At 48.9% G+C, this 7,500-nt stretch overlaps 20 non-coding genes across 20 annotated transcripts in view; 9 read left to right on the top strand and 11 right to left on the bottom strand.

Annotated features, from left to right (window-relative positions):
* The window catches only part of trnaw-cca (transfer RNA tryptophan (anticodon CCA)), a 72-nt gene extending 40 nt beyond the window's left edge, over window positions 1-32 (bottom strand). Inside the window, exon 1 of the tRNA in view lies at window positions 1-32. This exon is cut by the window's left edge and continues 40 nt beyond it. This is a non-coding gene — a tRNA (tRNA-Trp).
* Window positions 33-195: 163 nt separating this feature from the next.
* Window positions 196-268, top strand: trnak-uuu (transfer RNA lysine (anticodon UUU)). The gene has a single exon. It is a non-coding gene; the product is annotated as a tRNA-Lys (tRNA).
* Window positions 269-689: 421 nt separating this feature from the next.
* Window positions 690-761, bottom strand: trnaw-cca (transfer RNA tryptophan (anticodon CCA)). Its single transcript has one exon. It is a non-coding gene; the product is annotated as a tRNA-Trp (tRNA).
* A 657-nt stretch (window positions 762-1,418) lies between these two features.
* On the bottom strand, window positions 1,419-1,490 carry trnaw-cca (transfer RNA tryptophan (anticodon CCA)). The gene has a single exon. It is a non-coding gene; the product is annotated as a tRNA-Trp (tRNA).
* A 163-nt stretch (window positions 1,491-1,653) lies between these two features.
* On the top strand, window positions 1,654-1,726 carry trnak-uuu (transfer RNA lysine (anticodon UUU)). The gene has a single exon. It is a non-coding gene; the product is annotated as a tRNA-Lys (tRNA).
* A 421-nt stretch (window positions 1,727-2,147) lies between these two features.
* On the bottom strand, window positions 2,148-2,219 carry trnaw-cca (transfer RNA tryptophan (anticodon CCA)). The gene has a single exon. It is a non-coding gene; the product is annotated as a tRNA-Trp (tRNA).
* Window positions 2,220-2,382: 163 nt separating this feature from the next.
* trnak-uuu (transfer RNA lysine (anticodon UUU)) lies at window positions 2,383-2,455 on the top strand. Its single transcript has one exon. It is a non-coding gene; the product is annotated as a tRNA-Lys (tRNA).
* A 421-nt stretch (window positions 2,456-2,876) lies between these two features.
* Window positions 2,877-2,948, bottom strand: trnaw-cca (transfer RNA tryptophan (anticodon CCA)). Its single transcript has one exon. It is a non-coding gene; the product is annotated as a tRNA-Trp (tRNA).
* A 163-nt stretch (window positions 2,949-3,111) lies between these two features.
* Window positions 3,112-3,184, top strand: trnak-uuu (transfer RNA lysine (anticodon UUU)). The gene has a single exon. It is a non-coding gene; the product is annotated as a tRNA-Lys (tRNA).
* A 421-nt stretch (window positions 3,185-3,605) lies between these two features.
* trnaw-cca (transfer RNA tryptophan (anticodon CCA)) lies at window positions 3,606-3,677 on the bottom strand. The gene has a single exon. It is a non-coding gene; the product is annotated as a tRNA-Trp (tRNA).
* A 657-nt stretch (window positions 3,678-4,334) lies between these two features.
* Window positions 4,335-4,406, bottom strand: trnaw-cca (transfer RNA tryptophan (anticodon CCA)). Its single transcript has one exon. It is a non-coding gene; the product is annotated as a tRNA-Trp (tRNA).
* A 163-nt stretch (window positions 4,407-4,569) lies between these two features.
* Window positions 4,570-4,642, top strand: trnak-uuu (transfer RNA lysine (anticodon UUU)). The gene has a single exon. It is a non-coding gene; the product is annotated as a tRNA-Lys (tRNA).
* A 421-nt stretch (window positions 4,643-5,063) lies between these two features.
* trnaw-cca (transfer RNA tryptophan (anticodon CCA)) lies at window positions 5,064-5,135 on the bottom strand. The gene has a single exon. It is a non-coding gene; the product is annotated as a tRNA-Trp (tRNA).
* A 163-nt stretch (window positions 5,136-5,298) lies between these two features.
* Window positions 5,299-5,371, top strand: trnak-uuu (transfer RNA lysine (anticodon UUU)). The gene has a single exon. It is a non-coding gene; the product is annotated as a tRNA-Lys (tRNA).
* Window positions 5,372-5,792: 421 nt separating this feature from the next.
* On the bottom strand, window positions 5,793-5,864 carry trnaw-cca (transfer RNA tryptophan (anticodon CCA)). Its single transcript has one exon. It is a non-coding gene; the product is annotated as a tRNA-Trp (tRNA).
* A 163-nt stretch (window positions 5,865-6,027) lies between these two features.
* trnak-uuu (transfer RNA lysine (anticodon UUU)) lies at window positions 6,028-6,100 on the top strand. The gene has a single exon. It is a non-coding gene; the product is annotated as a tRNA-Lys (tRNA).
* Window positions 6,101-6,521: 421 nt separating this feature from the next.
* On the bottom strand, window positions 6,522-6,593 carry trnaw-cca (transfer RNA tryptophan (anticodon CCA)). The gene has a single exon. It is a non-coding gene; the product is annotated as a tRNA-Trp (tRNA).
* A 163-nt stretch (window positions 6,594-6,756) lies between these two features.
* On the top strand, window positions 6,757-6,829 carry trnak-uuu (transfer RNA lysine (anticodon UUU)). Its single transcript has one exon. It is a non-coding gene; the product is annotated as a tRNA-Lys (tRNA).
* Window positions 6,830-7,250: 421 nt separating this feature from the next.
* On the bottom strand, window positions 7,251-7,322 carry trnaw-cca (transfer RNA tryptophan (anticodon CCA)). Its single transcript has one exon. It is a non-coding gene; the product is annotated as a tRNA-Trp (tRNA).
* Window positions 7,323-7,485: 163 nt separating this feature from the next.
* Window positions 7,486-7,500, top strand: part of trnak-uuu (transfer RNA lysine (anticodon UUU)) — a 73-nt gene continuing 58 nt past the window's right edge. The window contains exon 1 of the tRNA in view: window positions 7,486-7,500. This exon is cut by the window's right edge and continues 58 nt beyond it. This is a non-coding gene — a tRNA (tRNA-Lys).

Genomic DNA, 7,500 nt, shown 5'->3' with positions numbered 1-7,500 from the left:
AGTCAGACGCGCTACCGTTGCGCCACAAGGTCTTGAGGATGGTTCCCCATCCTTTGGTTTTCAGAACTGAATTCACAGCGACGAAGTCCTCATCACGAGCAAAATGTTCAGAACGTACTGCCGGTGCGAGTCCCGTTGACGCCAAGTTGGCAAGGAAATTGACACTCGGTCGTCTACCAGAGGACCTTGAGCAGAGCCCGGATAGCTCAGTCGGTAGAGCATCAGACTTTTAATCTGAGGGTCCAGGGTTCAAGTCCCTGTTCGGGCGAGCGATCAAAACCTTTGTCCCCACAATTATGAAAGCACTGTAAGTGCCTGTCGGCTGTGTGTTTGTTTAAGTTCTGACAACATGACGAAAAGTGCGCTGCGAAAGTTTCCTTGCGAGCAGCGTCTTTCTAGGCACATGACCAACAAGACGTGAGTTGAAATGCGTTACAGTTGTTGCCAGGCTTATGTGCTCCATCTTGAGAAAGCAAGTGTGAAACATGCAGTGCATGTCACTGTTTACTTGACAGAAATATACATCATCCTCTTGCTGATCTGTGAACGAAATAAAAGGCTCAGCTGAAGAAGAGTTCTGAGCTGTATGATGAACACGGGCAGAAGTCCTCAAGAGCTGGAGTTGATAGTAAAAAGAGAGAAAGGTAAGGCCACAGGAAGGGGAGCCAAACCCACATGAACCAATCGCTTGACCCCGACGTGATTTGAACACGCAACCTTCTGATCTGGAGTCAGACGCGCTACCGTTGCGCCACGAGGTCTTGAGGATGGCTCCCCATCCTATGGTTTTCAGAACTGAATTCACAGCGACGAAGTCCTCATCACGAGCAAAATGTTCAGAACGTACTGCCGGTGCGAGTCCCGTTGACGCCAAGTTGGCAAGGAAATTGACACTCGGTCGTCTACCAGAGGCCCTTGAGCAGAGCCCGGATAGCTCAGTCGGTAGAGCAGCAGACTTTTAATCTGAGGGTCCAGGGTTCAAGTCCCTGTTCGGGCGAGCGATCAAAACCTTTGTCCCCACAATTATGAAAGCACTGTAAGTGCCTGTCTGCTGTGTGTTTGTTTAACTTCTGACAACATGACGAAAAGTGCGCTGCAAAAGTTTCCTTGCGAGGAGCGTCTTTCTAGGCACATGACCAACAAGACGTGAGTTGAAATGCGTTACAGTTGTTGCCAGGCTTATGTGCTCCATCTTGAGAAAGCAAGTGTGAAACATGCAGTGCATGTCACTGTTTACTTGACAGAAATATACATCATCCTCTTGCTGATCTGTGAACGAAATAAAAGGCTCAGCTGAAGAAGAGTTCTGAGCTGTATGATGAACACGGGCAGAAGTCCTCAAGAGCTGGAGTTGATAGTAAAAAGAGAGAAAGGCAAGGCCACAGGAAGGGGAGCCAAACCCACATGAACCAAACGCTTGACCCCGACGTGATTTGAACACGCAACCTTCTGATCTGGAGTCAGACGCGCTACCGTTGCGCCACGAGGTCTTGAGGATGATTCCCCATCCTTTGGTTTTCAGAACTGAATTCACAGCGACGAAGTCCTCATCACGAGCAAAATGTTCAGAACGTACTGCTGGTGCGAGTCCCGTTGACGCCAAGTTGGCAAGGAAATTGACACTCGGTCGTCTACCAGAGGACCTTGAGCAGAGCCCGGATAGCTCAGTCGGTAGAGCATCAGACTTTTAATCTGAGGGTCCAGGGTTCAAGTCCCTGTTCGGGCGAGCGATCAAAACCTTTGTCCCCACAATTATGAAAGCACTGTAAGTGCCTGTCGGCTGTGTGTTTGTTTAAGTTCTGACAACATGACGAAAAGTGCACTGCAAAAGTTTCCTTGCGAGGAGCGTCTTTCTAGGCACATGACCAACAAGACGTGAGTTGAAATGCGTTACAGTTGTTGCCAGGCTTATGTGCTCCATCTTGAGAAAGCAAGTGTGAAACATGCAGTGCATGTCACTGTTTACTTGACAGAAATATACATCATCCTCTTGCTGATCTGTGAACGAAATAAAAGGCTCAGCTGAAGAAGAGTTCTGAGCTGTATGATGAACACGGGCAGAAGTCCTCAAGAGCTGGAGTTGATAGTAAAAAGAGAGAAAGGCAAGGCCACAGGAAGGGGAGCCAAACCCACATGAACCAAACGCTTGACCCCGACGTGATTTGAACACACAACCTTCTGATCTGGAGTCAGACGCGCTACCGTTGCGCCACGAGGTCTTGAGGATGGCTCCCCATCCTATGGTTTTCAAAACTGAATTCACAGCGACGAAGTCCTCATCACGAGCAAAATGTTCAGAACGTACTGCCGGTGCGAGTCCCGTTGACGCCAAGTTGGCAAGGAAATTGACACTCGGTCGTCTACCAGAGGACCTTGAGCAGAGCCCGGATAGCTCAGTCGGTAGAGCATCAGACTTTTAATCTGAGGGTCCAGGGTTCAAGTCCCTGTTCGGGCGAGCGATCAAAACCTTTGTCCCCACAATTATGAAAGCACTGTAAGTGCCTGTCGGCTGTGTGTTTGTTTAAGTTCTGACAACATGACGAAAAGTGCGCTGCAAAAGTTTCCTTGCGAGGAGCGTCTTTCTAGGCACATGACCAACAAGACGTGAGTTGAAATGCGTTACAGTTGTTGCCAGGCTTATGTGCTCCATCTTGAGAAAGCAAGTGTGAAACATGCAGTGCATGTCACTGTTTACTTGACAGAAATATACATCATCCTCTTGCTGATCTGTGAACGAAATAAAAGGCTCAGCTGAAGAAGAGTTCTGAGCTGTATGATGAACACGGGCAGAAGTCCTCAAGAGCTGGAGTTGATAGTAAAAAGAGAGAAAGGCAAGGCCACAGGAAGGGGAGCCAAACCCACATGAACCAAACGCTTGACCCCGACGTGATTTGAACACGCAACCTTCTGATCTGGAGTCAGACGCGCTACCGTTGCGCCACAAGGTCTTGAGGATGGTTCCCCATCCTTTGGTTTTCAGAACTGAATTCACAGCGACGAAGTCCTCATCACGAGCAAAATGTTCAGAACGTACTGCCGGTGCGAGTCCCGTTGACGCCAAGTTGGCAAGGAAATTGACACTCGGTCGTCTACCAGAGGACCTTGAGCAGAGCCCGGATAGCTCAGTCGGTAGAGCATCAGACTTTTAATCTGAGGGTCCAGGGTTCAAGTCCCTGTTCGGGCGAGCGATCAAAACCTTTGTCCCCACAATTATGAAAGCACTGTAAGTGCCTGTCGGCTGTGTGTTTGTTTAAGTTCTGACAACATGACGAAAAGTGCGCTGCGAAAGTTTCCTTGCGAGCAGCGTCTTTCTAGGCACATGACCAACAAGACGTGAGTTGAAATGCGTTACAGTTGTTGCCAGGCTTATGTGCTCCATCTTGAGAAAGCAAGTGTGAAACATGCAGTGCATGTCACTGTTTACTTGACAGAAATATACATCATCCTCTTGCTGATCTGTGAACGAAATAAAAGGCTCAGCTGAAGAAGAGTTCTGAGCTGTATGATGAACACGGGCAGAAGTCCTCAAGAGCTGGAGTTGATAGTAAAAAGAGAGAAAGGTAAGGCCACAGGAAGGGGAGCCAAACCCACATGAACCAATCGCTTGACCCCGACGTGATTTGAACACGCAACCTTCTGATCTGGAGTCAGACGCGCTACCGTTGCGCCACGAGGTCTTGAGGATGGCTCCCCATCCTATGGTTTTCAGAACTGAATTCACAGCGACGAAGTCCTCATCACGAGCAAAATGTTCAGAACGTACTGCCGGTGCGAGTCCCGTTGACGCCAAGTTGGCAAGGAAATTGACACTCGGTCGTCTACCAGAGGCCCTTGAGCAGAGCCCGGATAGCTCAGTCGGTAGAGCAGCAGACTTTTAATCTGAGGGTCCAGGGTTCAAGTCCCTGTTCGGGCGAGCGATCAAAACCTTTGTCCCCACAATTATGAAAGCACTGTAAGTGCCTGTCTGCTGTGTGTTTGTTTAACTTCTGACAACATGACGAAAAGTGCGCTGCAAAAGTTTCCTTGCGAGGAGCGTCTTTCTAGGCACATGACCAACAAGACGTGAGTTGAAATGCGTTACAGTTGTTGCCAGGCTTATGTGCTCCATCTTGAGAAAGCAAGTGTGAAACATGCAGTGCATGTCACTGTTTACTTGACAGAAATATACATCATCCTCTTGCTGATCTGTGAACGAAATAAAAGGCTCAGCTGAAGAAGAGTTCTGAGCTGTATGATGAACACGGGCAGAAGTCCTCAAGAGCTGGAGTTGATAGTAAAAAGAGAGAAAGGCAAGGCCACAGGAAGGGGAGCCAAACCCACATGAACCAAACGCTTGACCCCGACGTGATTTGAACACGCAACCTTCTGATCTGGAGTCAGACGCGCTACCGTTGCGCCACGAGGTCTTGAGGATGATTCCCCATCCTTTGGTTTTCAGAACTGAATTCACAGCGACGAAGTCCTCATCACGAGCAAAATGTTCAGAACGTACTGCTGGTGCGAGTCCCGTTGACGCCAAGTTGGCAAGGAAATTGACACTCGGTCGTCTACCAGAGGACCTTGAGCAGAGCCCGGATAGCTCAGTCGGTAGAGCATCAGACTTTTAATCTGAGGGTCCAGGGTTCAAGTCCCTGTTCGGGCGAGCGATCAAAACCTTTGTCCCCACAATTATGAAAGCACTGTAAGTGCCTGTCGGCTGTGTGTTTGTTTAAGTTCTGACAACATGACGAAAAGTGCACTGCAAAAGTTTCCTTGCGAGGAGCGTCTTTCTAGGCACATGACCAACAAGACGTGAGTTGAAATGCGTTACAGTTGTTGCCAGGCTTATGTGCTCCATCTTGAGAAAGCAAGTGTGAAACATGCAGTGCATGTCACTGTTTACTTGACAGAAATATACATCATCCTCTTGCTGATCTGTGAACGAAATAAAAGGCTCAGCTGAAGAAGAGTTCTGAGCTGTATGATGAACACGGGCAGAAGTCCTCAAGAGCTGGAGTTGATAGTAAAAAGAGAGAAAGGCAAGGCCACAGGAAGGGGAGCCAAACCCACATGAACCAAACGCTTGACCCCGACGTGATTTGAACACGCAACCTTCTGATCTGGAGTCAGACGCGCTACCGTTGCGCCACGAGGTCTTGAGGATGGCTCCCCATCCTATGGTTTTCAAAACTGAATTCACAGCGACGAAGTCCTCATCACGAGCAAAATGTTCAGAACGTACTGCCGGTGCGAGTCCCGTTGACGCCAAGTTGGCAAGGAAATTGACACTCGGTCGTCTACCAGAGGACCTTGAGCAGAGCCCGGATAGCTCAGTCGGTAGAGCATCAGACTTTTAATCTGAGGGTCCAGGGTTCAAGTCCCTGTTCGGGCGAGCGATCAAAACCTTTGTCCCCACAATTATGAAAGCACTGTAAGTGCCTGTCGGCTGTGTGTTTGTTTAACTTCTGACAACATGACGAAAAGTGCGCTGCAAAAGTTTCCTTGCGAGGAGCGTCTTTCTAGGCACATGACCAACAAGACGTGAGTTGAAATGCGTTACAGTTGTTGCCAGGCTTATGTGCTCCATCTTGAGAAAGCAAGTGTGAAACATGCAGTGCATGTCACTGTTTACTTGACAGAAATATACATCATCCTCTTGCTGATCTGTGAACGAAATAAAAGGCTCAGCTGAAGAAGAGTTCTGAGCTGTATGATGAACACGGGCAGAAGTCCTCAAGAGCTGGAGTTGATAGTAAAAAGAGAGAAAGGCAAGGCCACAGGAAGGGGAGCCAAACCCACATGAACCAAACGCTTGACCCCGACGTGATTTGAACACGCAACCTTCTGATCTGGAGTCAGACGCGCTACCGTTGCGCCACGAGGTCTTGAGGATGGTTCCCCATCCTTTGGTTTTCAGAACTGAATTCACAGCGACGAAGTCCTCATCACGAGCAAAATGTTCAGAACGTACTGCCGGTGCGAGTCCCGTTGACGCCAAGTTGGCAAGGAAATTGACACTCGGTCGTCTACCAGAGGACCTTGAGCAGAGCCTGGATAGCTCAGTCGGTAGAGCATCAGACTTTTAATCTGAGGGTCCAGGGTTCAAGTCCCTGTTCGGGCGAGCGATCAAAACCTTTGTCCCCACAATTATGAAAGCACTGTAAGTGCCTGTCGGCTGTGTGTTTGTTTAACTTCTGACAACATGACGAAAAGTGCGCTGCAAAAGTTTCCTTGCGAGCAGCGTCTTTCTAGGCACATGACCAACAAGACGTGAGTTGAAATGCGTTACAGTTGTTGCCAGTCTTATGTGCTCCATCTTGAGAAAGCAAGTGTGAAACATGCAGTGCATGTCACTGTTTACTTGACAGAAATATACATCATCCTCTTGCTGATCTGTGAACGAAATAAAAGGCTCAGCTGAAGAAGAGTTCTGAGCTGTATGATGAACACGGGCAGAAGTCCTCAAGAGCTGGAGTTGATAGTAAAAAGAGAGAAAGGCAAGGCCACAGGAAGGGGAGCCAAACCCACATGAACCAAACGCTTGACCCCGACGTGATTTGAACACGCAACCTTCTGATCTGGAGTCAGACGCGCTACCGTTGCGCCACGAGGTCTTGAGGATGGTTCCCCATCCTTTGGTTTTCAGAACTGAATTCACAGCGACGAAGTCCTCATCACGAGCAAAATGTTCAGAACGTACTGCCGGTGCGAGTCCCGTTGACGCCAAGTTGGCAAGGAAATTGACACTCGGTCGTCTACCAGAGGACCTTGAGCAGAGCCCGGATAGCTCAGTCGGTAGAGCATCAGACTTTTAATCTGAGGGTCCAGGGTTCAAGTCCCTGTTCGGGCGAGCGATCAAAACCTTTGTCCCCACAATTATGAAAGCACTGTAAGTGCCTGTCGGCTGTGTGTTTGTTTAACTTCTGACAACATGACGAAAAGTGCGCTGCAAAAGTTTCCTTGCGAGGAGCGTCTTTCTAGGCACATGACCAACAAGACGTGAGTTGAAATGCGTTACAGTTGTTGCCAGGCTTATGTGCTCCATCTTGAGAAAGCAAGTGTGAAACATGCAGTGCATGTCACTGTTTACTTGACAGAAATATACATCATCCTCTTGCTGATCTGTGAACGAAATAAAAGGCTCAGCTGAAGAAGAGTTCTGAGCTGTATGATGAACACGGGCAGAAGTCCTCAAGAGCTGGAGTTGATAGTAAAAAGAGAGAAAGGCAAGGCCACAGGAAGGGGAGCCAAACCCACATGAGCCAAACGCTTGACCCCGACGTGATTTGAACACGCAACCTTCTGATCTGGAGTCAGACGCGCTACCGTTGCGCCACGAGGTCTTGAGGATGGCTCCCCATCCTTTGGTTTTCAGAACTGAATTCACAGCGACGAAGTCCTCATCACGAGCAAAATGTTCAGAACGTACTGCCGGTGCGAGTCCCGTTGACGCCAAGTTGGCAAGGAAATTGACACTCGGTCGTCTACCAGAGGACCTTGAGCAGAGCCCGGATAGCTCAG

This window comes from Hoplias malabaricus, chromosome 14 (assembly GCF_029633855.1).
Source record: "Hoplias malabaricus isolate fHopMal1 chromosome 14, fHopMal1.hap1, whole genome shotgun sequence".
Taxonomy (NCBI): Eukaryota; Metazoa; Chordata; class Actinopteri; order Characiformes; family Erythrinidae; genus Hoplias; species Hoplias malabaricus.
This window is presented reverse-complemented; position numbering and strand designations above follow the sequence as displayed.